General features: G+C 39.3%; 1 protein-coding gene across 3 annotated transcripts in view; it reads right to left on the bottom strand.

Annotated features, from left to right (window-relative positions):
* LOC120718938 (metabotropic glutamate receptor 4-like) overlaps positions 1-25,052 on the bottom strand; it is a 191,021-nt gene extending 165,969 nt beyond the window's left edge. Inside the window, exons 1-2 of one of the 3 annotated variants that reach the window (XM_040007702.1) lie at positions 24,088-25,052; positions 15,407-15,464 (exon numbers count right to left, since the gene is read on the bottom strand). The gene's annotated coding sequence lies outside the window, so the exon portion shown is untranslated. The remainder of the gene's footprint in view (positions 1-15,406; positions 15,465-24,087) is intronic. The other 2 variants (XM_040007700.1, XM_040007701.1) reach the window with 2 other exon arrangements.
* Between the last annotated feature and the right edge of the window lie 695 nt (positions 25,053-25,747).

The following is a 25,747-nucleotide window of genomic DNA, read 5'->3' as shown; positions in this document are numbered from 1 at the left end:
TCCTGGTGTCCTTCGAAAGCTTCTTGGTCTTGGCCATGGCGGAGTTTGGAGTCTGACTGTTTGAGGCTGTGGACAGGTGTCTTTTATACAGATGATGAGTTCAAACAGGTGCCATTCATACAGGTAACGAGTGGGGGACAGAAAAGCTTCTTACAGAAGATGTTACAGGTCTGTGAGAGCCAGAGATTTTCCTTGTTTGAGGTGACCAAATACTTATTTTCCACCCTGATTTACGAATAAATTCTTTACAAATCCTACCATGTGGATTCATGGATTTTTTTTTCACATTCTGTCTCTCACAGTTGAAGTGTACCTCTGGTGCAAATTACTGACCTCTGTCATCATTTTAAGTGGGGGAACTTGCACAATCGGTGGCTGACTAAATACTTTTTTGCCCCACTGTATATATAAACTAACTGAAATAAAAGTATAAAAGTTAATGTCCTAAATAATCTCTTAGCTATAGTCTTAGCAGTGACTATTGGTAGAGTTTTTCATGCCAAGGTCTCTATGAAATTATTCCAATTGTTTGTGAATTCCCTTCCAAATGACTCATTCGTTGCTCCCTCCTCTCTCTTCATCCACTCATCCTTTCAGTACAATCACCAGGTATAATCTGAAAACTCCCTGCCCTTCATGGTACATTATGTGATATGTCTTGGACTCTGTAGTCTAGTTTTTTAGTCTGTTGTTTTTTTTTTTTTTTAGCTGCAGCAGTGTTCGCGTGGAAAGAAGAAGTGGAAAGAAGTTCTCCTGGGAAATGCTTTAGGAAGTCTGAGGCATTGTTACTTTGCATTTCCACATCACGCTATGCATTCTCATAGCATGCTATGATGTCTCAAAGTGTGTACTGCGGAGGAGCTCTGTTAGTTTAATATTTGATATTTCCTATGGGGTCCACTGTGTGATGATCAAAGATGGAGACAACCTTGAAATGCCTCCCTCAATTTACACATGGAGCGTATCAGTGAGAGAAAGTAGGCTGAAACTATGGAGGCAGAAAGAGATTATAGTAAAGACAGCCTGTATTAAAACTGAGAAAAAGGAGAGGCAGAAACTAGGGAAGAGAGTGAGTTGTGTCTAAAGAGTGGGGGGAGGATTCACAACCTCAGACCCCATACTGACAGCTAATTAAAGCTGTTAGGTCCATGATTATCACTTTTTGATTTTCACTATAAGGCTTTCAGCAAAATGTAGTCTTTTTCAATCCGGTTGGTCACGCTGATCATCCTTACTGAAACAAAAACACACTGTCTTTGACACATAAACTTAAGGACCCATGTAGAAGTTCTTCTGCCTTCTGCATGAGCATTAGTTTGCGCATATTGATGGAATTTGAGCTATGACTTATTCATCCTGGTTCATCTCCTAAAAAACACACAGTAATAGAGTTCTATGACCCGCTAGTGTTTGCTGAAAAGTGCAAATTTCCAAATTAGCTGAAATTTGGCAGGGCTATTTATATAGGATGAGGGCTTTCAAAGCTATGAAAATAATTCAGTTAAATCGACAAAAGTATGTCTGAATGAAACTGGTTTTCCCATTGAAAAAGGTCTACTGATGATTGTTTGAATGAGGGGCACGGTGGCGCAGTGGTTTGGACTGTCTCACAGCAATACATGAGTTAAGATCACTCGTCTTTTCTGTGAGGTGTCTGCATGTTCTCCCCCTTCTTCTGAAGTAGATAAAGTAATAAAGTAGGCCTTATTCAGACATGGAAAAATGCACATTACACATCTCTTTAAGTAAGGCTTGTTGATATATAATCAAAGTTTTTTTTATAAATATATAACATAATTTAAACATAACACCAGCCATTTCAAATAGTTCTCTGGGAGGATATTCATAATGTTGAACTGAGTTTTTGAGACGGAAATTGACAAAAACAGCTCAAACTCTGTTCCCCGTCTGCCCCCTTGCAGAGGCAGTACGTTGGTGTGAACTAGTAGGAGTGATTGTAACTAAAAGTAAAGGAATTATTGTGCCGCAGTCCTGAAGTTTTGAGAGAAGGTGATTCCGACGGTATTCAATCATCCAACAAGCAATTCTAAAGAAGTGTACTAACTGCTTATAGGAGTTCCCGAGTATATATTAAAGGAACGACGTGCTCACACGGTGTTTGACATCTGGCAGGCAATTGTACAGAACAGCGGGGAGTAAAGAGTAGGATATTCTTACGAGTCCTCACACGGGTTGTATAACTGATGGATTTACAAGTTGAAAAATTACCATTGTGGGAATAAGGCACACACGCCCACCTCTTATAGCAGCTTTTATATGTTTTTGCATCAGTTACCTCACTTCCTATAGAATACTGCTGCCTGTGTTTACAGTGCCCTAAGGACTGACAAGTGATGAATTCCAATTTGTTTTTTTACATATTCACTTTTTAATGCAGTTCACACGAATAAAAATGTATATATGCAGTACTATGCCAAAGTCTTGAACCTTTTTATTTTATTTTATATTATATCTTTATATTATGCTTCCAAAGAGCCAAAATTTCTATTTATTTTAAAGTGGTCTCGAGCACTTTTTCAGACTATCTGAAGTTTTTTCTTTGGCTCCTTTTTCACTCATTTGCAGTCCAGTCCTTGTACTTTACCATTTCCATATGAAGCTTTTGTGTTTGTATTCAAGCATTTTTTTGTATCATTCAAGCAAGTTGTTCCAAAATCCAAAAATACCAAATATAACAGGTTGACGGTCATAAATATATATTTTTTGTTTTATTATAGTAGCCACTTATAGGATTTTAAGTTCAGTTTTGTGTGTTCAGTTTAGTATTTATAAATGATAATGATCATTAATGATTATTCGTGATCATAAGGTGTTACCGAGACATTTGTTAACCTAGTCATGCAAACAACGCATGACCTTAATTTATCTACATTTTGCTCCAGTCTCTTTTATGTTAATCAGATTTGTTTGCCAGTACATTTATGCAATTAGTGCATGTCTAATAAGCGGCTCTGCCTTATTATGCTGCTGTGTCTATGCTATGATTTTTCTTAATTAATTATTTATTTTGTAGAGTTTAAAATTTGCATCACCGCTCTCCAACTAAAATATATCGATTACCTGGTAAGGAACTGAACTGACATTTTACTTCAGTCCTCTGAATGCCAAGTTCTGCAGAAGTGTGTGTGCCATGTGTAGTGAGATGTTTGACCTTCCTTAGAGAAAGAAAGCTTCCAGCTGTTTGCAGAATGAAGTAGGTGGGTCTCTGCTTTACACTCTGCACTCAAGAACATCTCATAAAGGTTTCATGCGGTTGTGGAGTTCACAAGAGCCGTTTCACTTCATCTTGGTGTTTGTGAAGGTACTGCAGAATTTGCTTTGTAGTGTGAATGGTGACATTTTCTTAGGCGACATGAACATTATGAGCAAAGAATGTGTCTAGGACTACTTCTGCTTGCTGTTGTAAAAATGCCTAATCATCTTTGGCTTGTACTATGTCACTAAGCTAAACAGCCAGTCTGACTAAACGGCTGCCCATCATAGATCCAGCGCTGTTTTTAACTTTCTGCATATTATGGTTTCAAATCATTTTTCTTCTTGTAACTCTAAACCCTGTGCAGTAGCTTTTTGTTCCTACTGTTAAATGATCCAGATGTTTCGCTTCATACACGCATTCACATTCAGTGATTGCAAAGCAGTTTTTAAATCGCTGCCATTTGGTTGGAACCAACTTTGAGTAACTCGTGTTTATAGTATGTTGCAATTTCTGTTCAGTTTTTGTTCATAGTGTAACAAACAGGTGCTGTTTAAATTCTGTGTTGTTTGGCGGACAGGTTATGGGCTGTCCTGCCATTTCTGCAATTTTTTAAACAAAATGTTATGACTCCTTTTAAGTTATTAAGTTTATTCATGTTTAACCCTTCATTTTCCTGATCAGCTGATGCAACCATGCCACAGTGTTAGTTTTTATTAGATCTGTAGATGTAGAACTGTCCTTTAGACACACTTTATTAGAGTCAAAGTAGCTTGCAAAGAAAAGCGTCTGGACTTCTTTAAGTTGCTTGAAGACGTTTCACCACTCATCCGAGAAGCTTCTTCAGTTCTAAAGTCAAATGGTGGGGAGTCCCAGATTTAAACCTAGTGGGAGTATCCCCCCACAGAGGGACAAAAGGACCCCCTGATGATCCTCTAATCGCCTGAGCCAAGGTGTGAAACTGGGTGTGGGTCCCAATCAGCCAGGGTTTCGGGTGAGCTCATTGTGAAACCTGGCCCCACTTTATCATGCGAATTCCTGAGATCAGATGGCCCAGGATGTGAGTGGGCATTAAGGCGTCTGGGGAGGGATCTCAAAACTGGATTATAGATGGCAGACAGTTGGTGTCCTAAACCACCGCCTCTGTTCAGTGACTGAGAGCCTTCACAGACACAATTTATTAGAGTTAAATCAATTGTTTCAGTGTGGATGGAGTGATATTTTGGAAATTTATCTGTTGGAAACTGGCGTATAGGTTGCTGCCCATATAGTTCATCCTAACGCATGGTTCCAGTGAACAGGATGCCTCTTAAACCTGAATTAAAGTCAGATTATGTCAATACAGTAATTACTCCAAACTTGCAGGGCGTCATCTCCCAAGCCTTCATATTATTGCTGCACAATCACTGTCTTTATCAATATCTGTTAATTAAGAGATGAATCAAAAGTGTTGGTGGAAATGAGCAGTCAACTCAACAGGAAAACATACTTTGATCAAAATATATTCCACCTGCACAGTTGTGCATTGGTTAGCACTGTTGTCTCACAGCAAGAAGGTGCTGAATTCAGATTTAAAGGCTGACTGGGACCCTTCTGTGGGTATTTTGCATGTTCTCCCCCCGTCTATGCGGATTCTCCCTGGGTACTTTAGCCTCCTTTACTCAAATATCCTCCACAGTCATCAGATCTGAATCCAATAGAGTGCCTTTGGGATGTGGTGAAGCAGGAGATTCACTACATGGATGTACAGGCAACAAATCTGCAGGCCCCGTGTGATGGTGTTGTGTCAATATGGACTAAAATCTCTGAGGAATGTTTTCAGCACCACAAACTGAAACAGCTGTTTCAACCACTCACCTTAAGATGGAAACACTTTCTTTTTTTACTTTCACTAATGATTTTCACTGGATCTGCACTTTCACTGTGCAGTTGTATCACCAGATATGAGATATCCCAGGAACATAAATACTTGTGATCTATGGCACAGCTGAAGTGCATTTGCTGCAGACACCAGAGCTCTTCAAACGAACAAGTAACGAATAAAAATGTTGAAAAGTTGCCTGCCGCCACTTTAATTGGACTCATCTGTAAGTCAGGGTAGAGGATTTATTTAGTTTAAAAGTCAAAACATTTCTCATCTGACGTATTTCACCCTCCCTATTCTGCTGGCGACCAGATGCAGCATAATTAAATGTTAATCTCTCAAACACTTCTAATGCAATATGCTTTAATATAAGCCCTTTAGTTAGGAGAAACAATAGTGCTTTCACACAGTAAATATCCCTTGCTGAAACTTCTTATTGTATTAAAATGGAAATGCCTTTGAAAAGATAAAAATCCTTAAATCTAACATCAAATAAAAATAACATTTTGGAACAATAACCGACTATATGCTGTGAATGGGGCTAACAAATGTAGGAGTGACAAATACAGTGTTTTCAAACTTTTTACTTGCTTGTTTCACAGTTCCACAGTGAATAAATGAATGTATCTGCCGACTATAAATGGAGCAAACAGATTATGGCAGAGTAGAGAGAGAGCAAGACAGGCAATGTCTTTCGACTTTTAACCAGCGTAGCAAATAGCTCTGTCTCCGTGGCACCTCTGAAAAGCTAGACTCAATCCATTAAACTGGCAGTTTGGTGAACTCTGCACAGCCCTTCAGAGCTTCAAAGCAAAAGATATATCCTGATGCTCCCTCATGGCTCAGATCCCATGCCTGAAGTGAAGAGCTGGTGCTTATCCTTAAAGACTTCGAGTAAGTTGAAGACGCTGGATCCTCCAAATACAAATAATACGAGACTCACACTGTGCGCATTCAGGAAATCACTCCACTAATTTAATTAGAGTGTAAAACAATAAAGAGCACAAAGAATCAGTCCACAGAGAAGCTCTGTTATTACATGATAACGGCACAATCCATCCCTTGGATAGGCATAATCGCTTCATTAGTGTCAGATCTCTCAGTGTTAATTTGCAACTCTGGCTGTTATGAAGACTGTGTGAGGGAGAGGAAGCAGCATTTTTTTTATAAATTAAAAAAAAAAATCGACATCTGCCTACAAGTGAACATGACATTATACCCTCGAGTGGTTCTGGTTGAGGGTTTAGCTGTCTTGCCATTTTTACTCACTGTAGGTGGCTGGGTGGAGAGAGGTGACAGACTACCATGGACTCACGGTGCACTCTCACTGCTCCCGGCCAGCCATTCAAGATGACAAGTGTCACTGCGCCATACTGATCTCTTTTTCCCCAAAAACAACAGCCTTGACCGCCTACAGGGAATATTGTCCAATTTGGTTATTTTATCAAGTTCTTTATTGTAAAGATGAGTAAAGACACAGAAGAGACTATCACACCTTATTATCCCTTAAGTACCTCTTTGACCTGTGTTGCAGTATACTCTGGCTCTTTGTACAAAAGAGCTGCATCTGCAGCATCTCTTGCTTTTGTCAGACCGTTGTTTGCGATCCTGGTCATTAAATCTTGTGTAAGTGATTTTCATTCTAAGCCTTTTCCTTGTAACCCCAGGTTTTCTTTCTTGGCACTTACTCAGAGGAAGAGAGGAGGGTCTCTTGTGTTGGCCAAACCTCTGGTGACAAGCCTCATTACATAACCACTGGCAAAAAGTAAAATATGCAGCAATAGGAGAGAGGCAAATATGCTGCAGTGAAAATGGCCTTTGATATGTCAGACATGTGATATAATGTTTCTGTGATTTTGTGTATCATTGGATTCATATTAGATTTTGTAGTTGTGACATTATTTTTTTTGATTAATGCTTTGATGTTGTTGTTTTCCTTTTTGTCTTGATCCTTTTTTAAGTCAGTTGAAATGTGTCTTTTAACTACATTCTCATCTATATCACATTGTTGATGGCTATTGAAGGTACAGACAGTTAGTTATACTAATGGCCTAAATAATTAAATGCCCACTTTAGCCTAATATTGTTCCTTTTGTTCAGTTTTCTCTGCCTCATAGGCAGCTCAGTGATAGTACTATTGCAGCTAATGTCCTCACTTCAACCCACTGCATCAAGTTCATCCTTTCAGTCCTCCTCTTTTTCTTTTTCTTCTTCCTGCCCTTCTTTCTTTGGAATATTTTGATCTTTGTAAATCTAATTTGGATTTTATTTTAGGTCAACTTAAACTGAAATTTTAACAGTAATAGTAATATTTTTGAAGCAGAGACTTACCAAAACATTGCACTGCTGCAAGATCAGTGCTTACTTTAGAGATGACTAATGACATTTTCACTACTAAAAGCTGTTGTGAAATTTAAAGACTACACTCTATATGAAGCCAGTCCCCAAGAGTGATATGAATACAGTGCTTGAGTCGGTCCCCTCTGTCATTGTTTCTACTAACTGCTAATTAATCTCTTCTTTCCCTGAAAAAATGTAAAGCATAACCAGTTTGACGAAATCACATTTGACTGCATACGGGCATAAAAACAGCTTTTGTGCATCCAGTGATAATCCCTTAAATGTCTGAGTAATGCGAGTCAGTGTCAGTTGAACCAAGCAGCAACTTGCAGAGTTAGAAAACTAAACCAGTGTGGAAATATCAAAACCTACAGTTCCTTGAATTTCTTCAAAAAGCCAACCCCAAGTGGCTTACATACCTTTGTTAAAAGGTCCAGCTATGCTGCAGATATACCGTGTTTACAGCCAAGCAGAAAACATAGTTTTGGTTTAAAGATTGCACAAACCACCGGGTGACATGATGGTGGCTTGGTCCATTTTTTTATACACAGTCCACTTTAGCTCTGGCAGAAGACTACAAGTTTGTGCCTGCAGAAATCTGGGAGTGTGAATAAACTAAATTAAGCAAAACTCTGGGAAATAGCTGTATGCATGCAGTACAAAAGCTGCTTTTATGTTACTAAACTAGCTACCAGCCATGTAAGTAAGCATACACATTCTTTGCAGGCACACTCATGTACTGCGTGCCAGATTTTTGCTTGCTTAAATATTGCAGGTAGTGAATAACTGAATCATGTTTTCCCATCCCCTTTAAGCCAGAAATGCAGAACAGACTCTCTGACACTCTGAGGCATAAGGGTTTATCAGTTTTGTTACTGTACCAAAGTTAGGTGATAGATTCAGTACTTGTTATCTTGTCAGCCTGTAGATATAACTGCTGATTCCTGATTCATGCAGCCTGCAGACTTTAGAGAAATCCTCTGCTGAAGTTACACACTTTTTTGTGCTGTTAGTTGTACCTTTTTTCAGTTTGCTTAAATATTGAGTTCAATAAAAGAGCAATTGGATATATTAAATCTCTCGAGTACCGTTGATGATATGATGATATAGATGAAAAAAATGCACAAAATACAACAATGAAGTTTAACCGCTGGTGCAGTTCCAGCATTCAGACAACAGTCTAAGCTTTAGGCTATGATATGTACAATTAGCACCCTTTTGATTTGGTGGCAAGATCAAAATATTGGCTCCTTGTTTGTTAATTAGGACAGTTGCCTCAGAGGAACAGAGCTATTAAATCAAGATAATTATCAGACAGTGCCCCATGACGAAGAGGAATGACAAAGGAACTTGTGGCCAGTAACCTTGGCAATGGATGAAGCAGCCCGTTGTGGTCAACAGGCAGGTTTTTTTTTCCTTTAATGATGTCATACCTGTGTATTCGTCTTTAAATTCAGCATCCTGTCTGCAGAAGCGTAGCTCAAAAATGTATCTTGTGTGTAATTTAATAAGGTCAGGCGAAAGTAATGAGCCCTTCTTTCTTTTTGAAAAGCCATTGCTTTCCCCCAGAGAACCATTTTTAGCTGCAGATGAGTTAAAAAAAAAACAAAAAAAAAAACTTTATAGTGCAGGTGTGATAATGGCATATGACTAATTCAAATACTCTACACGGATGCCTGAAATGAACAGAAGAGTGTTTTTATGAGCGGTGCTGACTGGCTGATTCATAAGATTAATGTGACAAGGACAAAAAAGAGAAACAAGAAACAGATAAGAAAAACATAACAACGAGAATTTTCTTTCAGAAGGCTCATGACCTTTAAATTGAATATTCCACATGACAACATCGTGATATTTTGAACTTTTCAGTTCCATTATAACTGTAATTTACTGTCAGTGTTGGCAAGATACGCACATGGTCCTCCTGGGGTGCGCTCTAGTGTTGTTATCTTTAAAAGAATATTAAGTGTTGTTACTGTTGCAGATGAGGTAAAAAAAATGTAATGACCCAAATCTGGGGAAGACCTTTGATTGTAAAGAACAAAGGAAGGAAAAGGAGCAGAGAAGAGAGAAGCAGTGCAATCCTTCTCTGTTTTCAGCCAGGAACTCACAGAGGAAGTGTCAATCTGTCAGAGGCTGGATATAATCTTCTACATTGTGACGCATGGGGAGATCATGGTGCCCTGTCACCGGTAGTCCTTGTCGTTGATTAAGGCTTTTCATCCTCCATTGGGCTAAGCTCTGGGCCGCCCGCACTTTGTCTTGTGACATGCGTAATTTCCTCCTCACAGTCTCCCCATCTTGATAGTGAGCTAATAGAAACTCTGTCCAGATCCACTTCTAATGAAGACAGATCCTCAGATGGCCAAGCAGTCTCATTTATATTACTAGTCTTTCAACTTGTTTTAAGTAGATTAGACATGTTCTATGCGACAACCAAAGAGAGAAGGGTGGGGGGTGTAAGTGTAGGAAAAATAATTCATAAAGGGATTTCACAGCGCTTCATCATTTAAGCAACAACATAGCTTGGCTAAGAGTTTGCTTGATGTCTTTACAATTACGAGGGCTGTCATAAGAGATTGTAAATGTAATCAGAGAGTTGTAGATGTTCATGGAGCAGATCAGTTTAGTGTGGCTCAGTAGTTGAGAGAATTGTAGAGGTGAAAAGTTACAATTATCATCACGACTGACGCCACATTAGCCTCACATTAAAATATCTAGCACATCTTTTTTGAGGGTAGAATGAGGAAGTGGGCAGCATATTCTTCTTCGACTTTGAATAAATGATTATTCTTATTTTTAAATAGGTGTTGATTAATTTTCCTGGTGTCCTGCAAACACTTTCAGAACTGTTTTGGGTTTGTTTTTTTTTAAAATAAGATGAGAAAATACTGAGATCAGTCATCTAATAACATTTCCTACGGACTGTAGATTTTTGTGTAGGTGGTAGATAGAAAAACATATAACAGCACAAATATAGATAAAATCCTACACAAGTTATCTAAAGCTTGGCATGTTGTGCTTTAAGGTTGTATTTTTCCATTACTGCAGCAACTGACCTCAACCAGACTTACATTAGCCTCTAATGATCCTGTGCATCCCACTCGAGGCTCGGGGGAACGGGCAGCTCTCTGTCACAGACACTCTGGTTTAATGAGTTTGTTAACCAGTATTGCAATTAATAATTAAGTACAGCAGGTTTTAGATAAATCTTTGTATAAAAAGTATCTTCGCTGTAAAACAAACAAATTATACTAGATGACTAATCTGGTAGTCATTAGTAATGTTGCAGTTTTTTTGTGATTTGTACTCAGCTTTGCAAATTTTTTGGTCATTCCATTGAATTGTATCCAGACATCTGGATGTTTAGACATTGTGCTGAGCCTATCACCTTGTCGCTGTTCCATTATCAGTGCTGTGATGCCATAAGATCAAACGTTCTTATTTAAAAATATCTAATGAAAATGTAAGTTTGTCTAAAATAATCTAAGTCTAGACAACTGTATTTGTGTTGGCAGAATCTATTTTCTAAACAAATCTGATGGTGTGCTCAAAGTCCTCAAAAATTTGGACTCAAACAGTCCTGTAAAAATCATTATCGGATTGGTCTGACAATGTCAACGCTATCAGCCTCAGAGAAAACTGATGAAACAGATGTGATTTCTTCAGACTCTTAACCTGTGGATTAAAAGCTGTCACGAGATTACTCTGAAGTGTACTGCAAGAAAACTAAGAGTAAGACAGAAGTAAAACATACCCATTTACACCTTAAACATCAAAATGTGGAATCTGAGAAGATTAAGAGGAAATATCTTTTTGGTTGAAGTGCCCTGAAAACCTGGACATCCAAAATATGACAAGGGACCCTTCTAAGGTGTTACAAGCCAGAAAGACCAGAATCCAAAATTTATAGATATATGCCCAGTTGTCGTACTTGTGTTTTTTCATATAAAACTTTTTGATCTGAAAAGAGATCTATAAAGGTGTCAAGTGCAGACTACCAGCATGGATTGGAATTAAAAAGAGATAATCAAGTAACCCAAAAGTTATACATACATGTAGTTTTTTATATGCTTTGGAGAAAAGTTGGTACTAATAAGGAGATTTACGGTTACTAAAATGTATTACTCATTAACTTGTATGTTGAGGTTTGCAAGCTAATATTTTTGGTTCTCCGTGTTGTCACATTGGATGGCCCAAGTAGCTCTAAAGTTGCAATTTATTTTGTACCTTGTAGGCAAATACACTGGTCTAAATTCCAATAAACATCTAAGCTATTCCATTACATGCAGCACCACCAATCTGTCGGTGGAGATTATTCCAGAATTCAACCCTGTGGTCATTTATGAAGGGTGCAGCTTTAGAGGAAATGTGTTGTGCATTGGACTGGTGGATGCTAAACCCCGCAAACACATTAACATCAAAGAAAACTAAACTCACCAATACATATGCATTAAACATTAGCCACTGATCTTTAGTTATCATTGCTGCTACAGAGAGAAGGCCACCAAACAAGGTGGTGAAATTACCCAGGAAAACATGCTGAACTCCATGGGGGAAAAAAATCTATAAAATGGAAAATAATGAAATGACTTTCTGGTGAAGTTTCAGAAGTAACCCCCTTCCTCCTCATAATTAAAACAATGCAGCAGGATAGCAGAAGTCAGTGGCATATAATGTATACCAGAGCAATGAATGTATAAGGTGTAATAGATTGTGAAAGGAGCAGTCTGATGACAGAGATGGAGCATTTCATTAGAAAGGTCTGAATCAAGTCTGTACAGGTGGGTTTAGTGCGACGCTTTGATGGAAGACTGGAAGTTAAGAGTGCCTACACAGTACACCTGGAAGATGGCCTTTGGTTCACACAATTAGAGTTCCTTAGAGTCAGCACTATTTTGCATATTATTTAAATTTGGGGGGGGAAATAGCCAGACTTGTTCCTAGTGTTCAAAATTCTAATATAATCCATTGTTGTCTACTATTGTTCTTAGTATGCAGAGATATACAAAATACCAATACAGCCATTCATTTAAATATCTAATTCAGTTCAGGTAGGAGGAACTGACTGTGGACTCAAGTGGAGACACCAAGGAAAAGGCAGCTGAAGATCTGCAAGTGAAAACAGCACAAAACGGATTCATATAGGAACAGAAGTCATGTCACTTTGGCTAAAAGCATTTCTTTTCTGTACTGTGCAGGAACTTGGTTACTATTGATATGCAAGTAAAAGCCTAACTGACAATTATGAGAGCTGACCTTAGTGCATTATTGGTTCAGATTATATCAAATATGTTATAATGACTTCCTACCTTCTTATACATGGGTTTTAGAAACTGAACATTTTAATTCAAAGAGAAGACTGGTTTCATGTCTGTTTGTAGTTTCATGGCTTTTTGGTTAAAAAAAACAAAAACAATTTCTTGTTTCAATTTCTTTAAGAAGTAATTTCTTTTCGAAATAGTTCTTGATGCTTTGTGATGCTTCATACATATTGACATTATTTTGAACCAAACACTCAAAATTCAATAAGACCTGTAGCCACTTTGTTGTTGTGTAATTTGGCATACCTCAGCCACCCGTCCGCTCAAACCATTTCTGATGAGGCTTCGGCGAACAATAGCTGGATCAGCTGAAGGGCCAGATGTATCTCCCAGGTCCTGTGTCAGGTCTTTGCTTTGTTAGGCCTGACACTTTTGCTTTTGTCACCTACTTTTTTGGTTTCTCTAAAATTTTTAATGGCATGCCATTCCAAGATATGCCAAGGTTTTGGCCAACAGCTCTTTAGGAATCATCTTGTTGGTGCAAAAATCCTATTTTATGCCTGTCAAACTGTGTTATGTTTGGCATTTTTCATAGATTCAATGAAAGAAATGAGAGCAAATTATATGTTTTTCCCAAAGGCTACTAAGAAGAAAGTGTCTAAAGATACTATTTAAATGGGTACTTTGCCAAGTTGTCTGTTATGTGTAGACACAACACTGATAACATCCCTGAGATGGGTGGATTTTTTATGCTTTAATGAAAGATCAGCATCAGTGGTTCAACAGATAAAAAGAAACTGAAAATGGTCAGGTACAAAGACTGGACTGAAAATTATGGACAAAGCAGCCAATGTTGAAAGAAATACTTTGAAAGACCTTCAAAACTAATGCCCAAGAACGCTTTAAAAATGACAAGTCTGTGTCTTTAGAAGCAAATTATAAAGGAATAAAAAAGAAGAAGCATTATAAAGAAATAAAGGTGGCTCAAGACTTTTGCACAGTACTGTATGTCCTCCAAAACAAAACTAGAGCAACTTGTACAGAATTTGCCTTTTATGTGCCTTTTTATGCTTGTTTGTTTTTTCAGAAAGACGATGTATATTTTTATTCTTACAATCGAGTATGTTGGTGGAACCAGTAGTACTTAATCTAGCGGAACACCCAAATATATCAAATGCACTGCATGCCACGCACCGATATTTCTCTACATGGGTAAGACATCCAGAAAAGAAAAGCCTAAGGCATTCTAACAGTACCACTGAATGTGTGTGTGTGTTTCGAGTATTGCTCATATTATGGGGACCTAAATCTGTTTGCACAGTCAGATAATAGGAACAAGAAAGCAAGTAGTGTAGATAATTAAACTTTAATGTGAAGCCATGCCCACTGGGGTAATATTAGGCTATGGTAACGTTAAGTTATCAGTAGTTAGGGTTAAAGTTAGACTAAGTCTCCATCATACATCAGTGCAATGTCTTAAGAGATAACAGACACACAGCTGTGTACGTGCATTGTTCGGCTTCATGCTGCTGAGTTGTGAAGCAGCTGGGGTCTGGAATAGTGTTTGTATTGACTGAGGAGAGTCTACAGTGCCCCCATTAAAGTTGTGCTGTAAACAAAGACAGGACACGGTGTGTAAGTCAGATGAATTTCAGGTATCTTGAATCGTGAAACTGCCCACTGAAAATGCAACACACACCTGTGTACAAATCTGTAGACCTTCTTGTAGTAAGCAAGGAGTTTCCTAAAATAAACAGTAGGTGGGCATCTTTTTAAAACATTTAAGCACTGTTATTACAGTATAAGTAAATATGTCATATTTCCTTTATATTTACATGGGATGTTAGGCAATTAGGCATCTTAATTAAATGCTCGAACCAAGTAGAGTGGCTGCTTTTGACATAGAGAGCAGCTCTACTCCAAGGCCCTCTTGAATCACTGAACTCCTCACCATATCTCTAAGGGAGAGGCCAGCCACCCTTTGGAGAAAGATCATTTCTGCCGCTTGTATCTCCAAGCGGTTATCTGCAATCACTACCCAGAGCTCGTGACCATAGGTAAGGGTAGGGACGTAGATTGACTGCTAAATCGACAGTTTGCTTTTGTGCTCAGCTCACTCTTCACCACAACTGACCAGAACAGTGTCTGCATCACTGCAACCGCAACCTCAATCCGTCTGTTAATCTCTTGCTCCCCTAACTCATGAACAAGACCCAAGATACTTAAAGGAAAAACAGACCAGAACCTCCGCCAGATGTTCCCAGCACACCTTCATTATAGGTTTGGGTGTGCCAGGTCTTTCCAGCATCCTTCCCCATCACCTGATCCAACTCACCACCAGGTGGTGATCAGTTAACAGCTCAGCTTCTCTCTCTCTTACTCAGTTGTCCAGAACGATTGGAAAATCAATCATTGACCCGCAATATTGGGTGTCTTGGTCCCACGTGCACTTATGGAGATGCTTATGTTTGAACACAGTGTTTGGACGAACTGTGGTTTGTAGAGAAGTCCAATAACAATACACCAGTCAGGTTCAGTGCCATTGATCACATGAGCATTGAAGTCTCCCAGTAGCATGATGGAGTCACTGAATGGAGCACACTCAAGCACACCATTGCTATGACCGCACAGACTTATTAGGGCAGCTAGTTAACAAAGGCACCAGCTGCACATGCTTCCTCCAAATGGACTAGGAAGTAGAGCAAAAGGAACAACTGGGCCTACCTGATGCTGAAGCTGTCCGCAAGGGAATATACTCCTGGCCTGAATCTCCAACCATCGTCTGTAGAAGACATGAATGAAATTACTTACTTATTCCTTTCTTCTTTTTCTTATTTTCAGGAGATAAAATCAGGAGGTCCAGTTCTTTGTGTGTGTTTTAAAAATTAATTTACCCGACACATAGATATTATACATGAAAGCTGGGACTAGTTGACATGGTATTCCTTGTGTTGCTTCTGCTTTAGTAATCAGGACTTGGTGTAGATACAGACATCTCATTACCAGTGAACTGAAGTGTCATATTCAGGAAGGGCAGGGGCAATGACAAGGATTCTCTGACTAATGGCTTCTAAAAGATCAAAACACCATTAAGTGGACCTGCAGCGCACATAGTAGCCCTACAGACCCATTATGAAGAAAAACACAACAAGTGAAACAACTAAAGTCTCTAATGGCAGCCTGCCTTTACAGTTTAATGTTGTTAAACACAGCTCTATGGATGTTGTTGGAGGGTGCAATATGATTGCTGCGCTGAACTGTTGACAAAGAGTGCGGGAGACGTTGAATAAAACATCATCCAACATGTTTGTTTTTTTGATTGCTTGCATGTTTTACTTGAGCTCATTTGCACCAGCCAATCAACTGTGAGCTGAGGTAGCTTGCATGCACTTCTGCAAAGTCAATATGTTAATGCATTTTGCTCAGAAGCAATACTACTGTGCTGCCTCATACTTATCCTAAGCTTCCTGTCTTGCTTCGTTTATATTAGATTGTGGAGATTTGACTTAGGCAAAACAAGCAGAGCGGGGGATTGCAAATAAATCATTTCCACTGTCTGCTATCATTATACCTATGTTGGTCTTTGAAGGAGCGTAGGGTATAGGATGAGCGCTTTTTACGTCTGCCTTCCTATGAGGCATTTTCAGGCTAATTAGAAAATTTGATCTGAATGGTGGATCTATAAGCATTCCCTGTAGAACAGAACAGGAGCAAAAGGAATTAGTGCTTGGTTTGCAATCTTTTTGCAAGATTCGCTATGACTTAACAATTTGTCACGTCATGAAAACTGGCCAAAATCAGAACTATTTTTAAAAATCTTTTTTGACATTAAATGAATTTAGAATTTTCTCAGTCGCTGCAAAAGGCTCATCCATCCCACCCCGCTACGCACATAATTGAATATCTCCTTGTGGTTCTTTCTTTGGAGCCAGTCACTGTGGCACACAAATTGTAATCAAGGCCAGGAATAGTTCACATAGAGATGGGTGGCTGTTGACTGCAGGATTTAGGAACTCATCTGAGCCTTCCCACTGCTGCTGGCAAGAGATTTCTAGCTGGCGCTGGTGTGCAGAACAAGGACTAATCTGTAGTGGTCTGTTGCAGCTAAAAGGAACTGGCCCTGAAGTCATGTATTATGGAAAGAGTGGGGATCATTTTTCCCACTCATTTCTTCAATCATCTGCTGTAGACTTATTGTATCTAGAACATTTATACTGAATACATTTATGTTTGGATTTTATTAATTTTATTGTTTGGTTTAAGATCAGTTTGACTGTGCAAAAGAATTTAGTTTTTAAGGCTCATGGGGGAGTTTGTAGACTAAAAGTCTTTAGTCTAAAATATGCTCATACATATTCATGAGTAGTGGGCAGGCTTCGACAGACTAACAAAGAAAGCGGGAAAATTCCTCAACTCACGCATTGTGAATATCAATGAAAAATGCAGAAGCAGCCCTCCTTATTAAACACAAGCCTTGTGTGCCTTTTTAAGAGCATAAAAACAGGGCACAGCAGAGGGTTAATGTCTTGAATGCAACAAAGATTATGAAACCATATAAGGAAAAAAGCCTTGTTATAATTGCCCACGAAGCAGCATCACAACCTCTGGCCTCCATGTCAAAGTTTTACAGATTGTGAACTAGCCTCTTACCTCTATTATGCTTGCATGTTAGAACTAATACAATTAAATAGGGAATGTGGAAAAGGAAGCGGCATGTCCAGTGTTACAAAAACTCCTAACCAAAATACCATTAAAGCTGATATTTCTGCTCTAAGCAAATAAAGTCAAGAAGATTCAAATGACCTGAAGACATCATACCAAACAACAGGTTAAGTGCTGACTAAGGCTGCTAAAAGAAAAGATGAAATAATTCCCATGGACTCTGTGATTGAAATTAAAATTGAAAATTGAAAAACAGCGCAGCTTCACCGCACGCAGCCGAACAGGTAACCGATTAAAAGTTTGTTTAGTTCATGCTGACTGCTGGGAGAGCATGAATAAAAACATGGTTTGTCAATGTTACTCACACCAAACAACAAGCTGATTACTGACACTGTCCTTCCAAGAAAAACAACAGTAGCACTCACTCAGCAAAATAACATTTGTTTAGATTCTAGTGACATAGTTTCCTGTTGCTCGTGTCTAAGGCAAGGACGATAATACTGGGTTATTTCTCTAAAGCCACAAAGGCTGCAGAGGAGGAAGTCGGATAGACAGGACAACAAAACGCTGAACTTAAGCACCCTAGATTATGTTTGTTTTCCTTTTTGCACTGACATTTGACATAGGTTTTTATGTAATCTTACCAAAGCTAAAAACAAGCGTTTTATTACCCAGATGGCTAAGGTCCTAAATCTCCTCTCCTGGTACTGATTAAATCCCTGAAAACTCATCTCTGTTCATCAGAAATACATATTTAGAAGGTTTTTTTATTTCAATCAAAATTATCCCTTGATGCTTTCAAATGGCTTAGATGTAATGCCACGCCTTTCCCTCTTTTAGTATGCACAGATCTATAAATATGCAAATTGGTCACTGCCTGCAAGCTCGAGTATACCTGTTTATCTTCCGCTCCGCTCACACGTTAAGGGTACAAACACATAAATACGTTTTCCTTTTAAAACTTGTAGCTTTTACTACTTTTATGACTGGTGCTCATTCCACGACCCCCAAAAACCCAGCTGACAACGTTTTGGTATTCAGACTACAGCAATGAGCTCCTGTGTAGTTGGACAGATTACAGAAGAGACTTTTGTAAATATCAATGCAAACATCCATGTTTTCTTACTGACAGTGTCTTATAAGTCACAAAACCTTTATAGCTAGGCTTACATAGCCAAACAAGATTTTAACTGGGGGTACCACCCAGTTATATTAATGCCCACTTAAGTATGAATATAAATCTTTTTTTTTATCTGTCCGAGTCCTAGGCCATTTGTGATTGGTTTACTAGTGGACAATCTTCTCACTCTCACTATGAAGCTGACGCTTTCTTTCTCATATTTACCCTCCAACAAGCTCGATCGTTGTGGCACTCCAAAGAGTCTCTCACCCCTCGGTCAGAAGAATTCCAAATAAACCATCTTGGATGGCACTTGGTGACAGTAGGTCTGCTGCTTTAAAGATCTGATATGAGCTGGAATACCATTTTAGCCGGAACCTGCACCTAGTGAAGAAGCAGCTCATCTGCTGCATCGAGTTTACTGGGGCTGCTGAACATAATTATTATCACCATGAACATAACTCTCTCCAACATGGGGGAGCAGGTGTCTAACCACGAGATAGGATACACTCAGAAGAGGTAGGTGATTAGTGCTTCATTGTTTATTTGTCACAAAGTAGAGCTACTTATATTTGCCAAGGAGTGGTTCATTATGTATGTGTGAAATCCTGCCTGTGTGAGGCATGTTACATTTCTACACTGTACCCTGCTTCATGCACCATATCAGCAAGTCATGGGACTGACTCCAGCCCTTCCACGACTCTGACTGGAACAGCTAAGAAAATGTATGGATGAATAATAACAGCAGCTACACAAATAAAATGATGAAGACGAGACAAGATAGCCTTTAAGGTTAAACAAATGCAGGATCTGCACATCGTTTGTGCGCATCACACTGTCCCAATTATGTGTGTCAGTGCATGTAAACGCGAGACTGCAAATCTTTGTCAGAATGATTTCCATGTGCATGTGAGTTGGTGTCAGTTACTTAAACAGATTTATTTCTTTACAGTGAAGGGCCATTTCCTAAACAGTGAATTGTAAGGACAGGACAAATGATGTCCTGACGACACATCGGAACAGTTGCATGTTATAAGCGCTAACTGTAGATTGTGTGTGTGTGGCTAAAATGAGGAAATAGACATATTTATTTTTTGGTGTCAACAACCTGATTAATTATAGCATCCACCTAAATCTGTAGTCATAACAGCTAAATATGAGATGTTCTAGATGCTTGGTTAATTTAACGCTATCACTTACAGTTTGCCTAACAAGTGAAAGATGCCCAGTTCGATCCCAGGGGGAGACCCCTCAGGAAGGGCATCCTGCAGAACACTCTGCCAAATCAAACATGCACAGCTACCTGCTGTAATGACCCCTCTTGAATAAGTGAGCAGCCAAAAGTAGCTTCTTTTTACTTTCAGTTTAGAGCGTGTCCTAATCTTTGTCTGTCCTTTATTTCTGTGATTTGGATTTAGGTGTTTGGAATATGCTGTGAAAAACTCAGCCAAATCTTCCCCCGTGAAATTACACTTTAATCCAACACTAATCAACAAATCTGTCAATTATACATCATAACCGATGCCCAAGGAAGAGCACCATGTCCTACTTGGAAAACATGAGTGTGACGAAACCATTTGCAGCCCTAGTTTCATAGAAGTTGCGTAAAATATAGGCTAAAAAGGAATACAAGGGAGGGAGAAAGAAAAATATGAGAGAGGAGTCCAAAAGTTTCGAGAAGTTAAAATCCCACTTTAAGCAAAAAAAAAAAAAGCATTTTTGGTTTCAGAACTACAATAATTGGTCTCTGCAGAGTCTTGGAAAAGAAGGTGATACCACGCAGAGGAAACGCACCTCCGTTCCAACATTCATTAAATTCAAAGTGAGCAGTTATTTTTCAAATAAAAAACAAAACCAGCCATCATTGTTGAGAATTATTTATCAATTTATTAAAAGAGTGTTATTAAAACACATATATTATACTATTAATTGTTATTCACAGTGTTCCACAAAGACATGAAAGGTACCGCTGTTTGTGTGTTTTTACGCTTTGTTCAGCAATAATGGTGACATAAGGATCACAACACATTTTCAGAATAATTAGTGCTGAATCGATGATCAGTCCAAAGAGTTTGTGAATGTTTTCTTGCAACTTTAATCAACTTAACTGATTTTTTTTTTTTTTAAAGGCCTTGATGACTCTACGTTTAAGTTGGATCATGAGCAATTCTTCATCTTATGACTCTGAAGGCTAAATCGAAACCCTGTTGTCTGAGTCATAACAAGTGCGTTGTGATATGGATCCATTATGCTCTTGACTTATTTGAATGAGTTCCTCCTGTCAAGGGGAACAAATTTAAGCATCAGTTTAAACTGCAGTTTGATGCCAGTTTTGCTGAGGCCAGCAAGTGGCATTACAACATTTGATAAGAACAAAGATTAATTCGATGCCTTGTCAAATACGTCTCCATTATGAACAACACGCTTGCTGGAATGGAAAGATTATTTCCTTTATTGTTTGTGTTGTAAATCTTGTAAATTAACCAGAGTGTCAGTGGCTGTCATCTCTGATTAGTGTCAACAGGCTTCTAATGAAGATGTTCCAACTGTAGGCGGGTTATAGCTCTTACGCACACATTCTGTGCTAAGACAGTTTACTTATAGCATGGTGGTTTTACACAAGAGCACCTGGACTATAAAATATCATCAAGAAAAGTACGCAAAGCTTGCGACAAAACTATTTTTTACCAGACAAGACACACGTGGAAGAAATGAGACAAAAACCAGAAAGCTTGTTAAAAGATCGTAGAGAAGAAGAAGCAGCAGTTTAGAAAATAGGAATGTGTGAGGAATGGCTCTGCTGTTGTTTTGGAGATCATCAGACTGTGGTCAGCACAGCGAGGCCACACAGACGGCCCCCCGATGAACAGATGGACAGCCAGGAGGAAAAGCAGAGGAGGTGATCCAGAATGTAGACACTCCGTGATCAAGAAGCAGTGATAAGGAACAACAGTGAAATGGATATCTAAAAGTCTTCCAACAGGCAGAGAGAAGCGTTGTCTGCCTGCCTCATCTTGTCTGTCGGTCTCTATGCACTGCTGGATGTGAATTTCAGCGCTGACGTACGCTCTTGCTTTCAGCACAGTGTGAAAAGGAAAAGGAAGAGAAGCCAGTGAGGAAAATGATTTTCTCTGCCCCGTTCCTCTAATGTCATGCTAACTCCTAGCAGCATGAAAAATTAATTAACATAAGATGAGGGAAATGACAGTAAACATGTCCTGGATGATTTTCTGGGTATAAAGGCAACATTATCAGATCTGAAACACTTAAAGTACAAGAAAGCCCATTTGGATGTAAAGTTTGAAACTAACAGGTTTTATATAACCAGTGAGCTTTTTAGTTGAGTTTCTCTGGGATTTCGATCTAAATTAGAGGAGTTTCTGTGTGTTAATGAGTGGAAATACTGGATGTTGTCTCGCACCATTAAACATGCATACTCTGAAAGTGAAGTGTAAAAAATATAGATGTTTTTAGATTTTTTTTTCTTTTTTTCTTTGGAAAGCAAGCTTTTTTAAACTGCCAAATGTGTGAAGGAATTGTTCTTTCGCTGGGGTTGGCTTCTGGCACGGCACGTCTTCGGTTGCATTAAAATTTCACATCTGATTGGTAACCCCCAACTTGAACAGTGAATTCTGAACTAATGTAAACCTTTAATCAGTAGGTCTTATTAGGGGTGCTGCACAGCTTCACAGGGTTCAGTTCAGGGTCAGTAAATGTCATCTTTACACATTCTGGGCTCAGGTCTTTGGGAAAATTATGAGACGTGTTTGAAGAAGTGCACTTTATTTAAATCCTATTATCTTTGTTATGATAAAGACAATTTGATATTATTGTCTTTAAAAATAGCAAAGCCAAATGGTAACTGCAACACAGTCGATAATACCGGTCAAACATTCAGAAAGCCAGGATGACTCTTTAATACTTTATGTTCTGATTAAGGCCGCAAACACATGAAAACAAAAAGGGGAGGTCAAAAATCTTTGTCCCCACTTGTGGATCTTAGTGGGACTTGTTGGGATTTAAGATTAGCACATTAAAAACTCCTGTTGGGCAAATACTCTGGTGCGTTTGTCGGTAAGACTTGATCTTTCCAAAAAATTCACCATTTCTGTTTTTGTTTATACTATAATAAATCTAAAATTAAATTTTAAAAAAGGCAAAGAGTTGTTGCTGTTTCTGGTTCTGATGGGTATTTAAAAGTGGTTGTTTGGGGATTTCAAAAGACCCATATGCCTTTAAAAAAATATTAAAAAAAATACATTAAATGCTTCAGTTTCAATTTTATTGGCTCGGTGGAACATGTCTGCATGTTTCCAGCCGATTCAAGAAGTGCTTAAGGAGCATCTAATTGGTCTTTAAAGACCCACCGTGTGCAAATACCAAGTCATTTTTATTGTTGTCATTTGCTACCACATGCCTTTCACATTTTGTGTGAGTTTTGAAGAGTATCAGCTCAAATTAAATCATTCTCACTAATTGAAATCCAGTGAGGCATTTGAAGTAGATGAGGAGGTTAGGCTCTGGAGAGATTTAGAGTGGAACCTAACAAACCTGCAAAAGCCAGACTGTCATAAAAATTAAAAAGAAAGTGGAAACAGAGCATATCCATTAAAACCTCTGTGTGGAACAAAAAAAAAAAGGATAAAATAATACCCTTCATATCAGAACAGTGTTTAAGCAGATTTTCTTCTTATTTCTTTATAAATCTAGAGGGAAATTGCACTTCTTATCACTTACATTTAAGAAAAATCTTTAAGAAATCAATGTATACTTTGTTTTGACATAATGAAACAACCATCATGTGTAACCTGCGCGTAGCAGAAACGTGAGCTCTAATCAATGCATTCTCCAACAGAGGTGCATTAGCCTATCAGAGAGGCGTCACCATCACCCACCAGAGCGTCAAGTCTCACTTGAAAATAATTAAATGCAAAGATGGATTGGCACCTATTCTTCCAGACAACCATGTAAAAGCGGCATATTCGTCATTAGCAGCATCTTCATATCTATCTTAAATGAATACATTACTTTAGGATTACCGTGTGTGTTCACTGATTACTCCTATAGACTTCCCCGATTTGCTTCTGCAAGGATCTAGCCAAGTGGAGCGGAAAAGAGAGAGGGGTTTGCAGCGGGAGCTCCTATAGATACAGCTGATGAAGGGCTTCATTGTACTGCCAAGCCCCCCCTCCAATCAGCTCCACGATTACCACCAGCTTCGTTCTTCCTCCAAAAGCCTTTCAGCAAATGTGATTCATCTGTTGAGTATGTGACCGGACAAAGACCACGGCCTCCCCAAAACAGGACTAAATCTTGCAATGCACGCATACACACCAGGAGATTTGTAAAGTCACTATTTGATATTGGGTTTAGTCAAAAGGCAATGAAACAAGATACGACTCCCTTAATTGTTGGTGTGTGTTCTTGATATAATGGACTACTGCTTCCAAAGCACACCAAGATGCCAATTAAGTAGCTTAATAGGTTAGACTGTTTGTGCAGCATACTCTCACAGGCAGAAACCACAACACAGCTGCGTAACTCTGGGATGCATGGCTGTCATACCACTCCTAAAGCTCGCTGACGCCAGTATAAGAGTGTAAAAGAAAAGAATACTGGTTACCTTTAAATCTTCCTGATACAAGTGAGCCCAAAGTGGAGGAGAAGAACTTCTGCGAGCTGCGATGCCGTCCAGGTTTCTTTTTTCTTCCAGCGTCTTTGTTTGGCGGCACCAGCTCCAGTCAGTTCTGGACTCCCTCGCTGTTGAAACGCTGCTTGCCGCACAGATTCAATTCAAAAGAAGAGCATGACAGGTGTGGGAAGTGAACATACCAATGTGGATTGTAAGTCGTGAAGAAAATTAAGCGCCCCGTTTAAATTCAGTGTTACTCCCAGATTGGATGTTTGAACAAATCCCCTGTTTCTCGATCAACTCCGCCGCTCAGACGCTGTCCAGGAGCGAGCGGTGCTGAATGAGACTCCAGAGGTTGCAGAGATTTCCTACTTTTTTTTCCCTCCTCTTCGTCTACTGATTCTTCTGTTTGACTGCACAAATCTTCCCTCCCACCGCGCACGACTGAAAATTATCTCTCCTCTATCTTTTTTTAAGCGCTTCAACAAAACGTTGTCAAGCACTGACACTATTGGCAACGCAAAAAGCGACAGGGGGAAAAAAGTGGTGGGGGAGGGACAGGGACTGAGTGAGTGAGTGAAACCGTTGCTTGATCAATTGAACTGAAATCAGCTGCATTTAAAGAAAAACGGATCAATAAGTCAAACCCCCGAGGTGGACACTTAATTTGAGCAGAGAAAAGAGGAGGCGGATTTCAGGTTGAAAAGAGTCCTTGCGCGCTCGATTTAAGCAGCTGACAACTTATGTCAAGAGTTGTGCCGTTTCTCAAATGCACCTGGATGATGCATGAGCAGGTGATTTAAAAAGATCTGTCTCCATCCCTGCTGTCAGTCTCCTGTTGCAAAGATTTAGGCGTAAAACTGTAACTGCGCTCTCGTGTATTTGCATCACACTTTCCTCACTGGAAGCCCCGCTGGCTCTCCCTGCTGCTGGCGTCTGCTAGGGTGAGATTATTTACTGTAAGGCAGTGACGCATCTCATCCTCACACACACACACACACGCATACACACCATACAACAAAAATATGCGCGATGCTTGCAGCTGTGGAAGCATATTTGTGTGCGTTATCGCCATTTCAGACTCTCTGTGGACATGATTGTTGCTCGTGGATACACCACGTTAAGCAAACCCGTGCAGGGTGGGCTCTCTTCCAGGTTTAAGTCACTCCGTCTTCCTCTGAGTGCACTGTTGCCTGAATTCACATGCAACACGCAGGCATTAAATTTCATTCTTAAGGCGCCGACTAGCGCATATTAAGCTCCACTGCCGTCGCTCCTTGGCGCTGTTCGTTTGTCTTTTTGAGCACCTGAGGAAGTTCTTAATCACAGTCTCCATTTTTTTATGCTGCCATCCCACCACACGCACAAGCACGCAATCTTGTGCACACATGCCATGTTCTGGACTTTTATGTTCAGCGATTACCTCGGACCCTCCCATGGGAAGGATCATTTTGCTTGTTGGAATCGCTTTTCTTTATAAGTTTTGTCATTACCGTGCAGTTATTGATTCATCAGTCTAATCAGCTGCACCGTTCTCTCTCTCTCATTAGTGAAAGAACAGAGCCGATCGAGCTGCTTCAGTCACAAACTCGACTTTCATTTTGGTTCGGTTTGTTGTGCCTGTCAGAGAATCCTTTTTAGGGGTCGCGAG

Source organism: Simochromis diagramma, unplaced genomic scaffold (genome assembly GCF_900408965.1).
Source record: "Simochromis diagramma unplaced genomic scaffold, fSimDia1.1 OVJJ01000545.1, whole genome shotgun sequence".
In the NCBI taxonomy this organism is placed as follows: domain Eukaryota; kingdom Metazoa; phylum Chordata; class Actinopteri; order Cichliformes; family Cichlidae; genus Simochromis; species Simochromis diagramma.
This window is presented reverse-complemented; position numbering and strand designations above follow the sequence as displayed.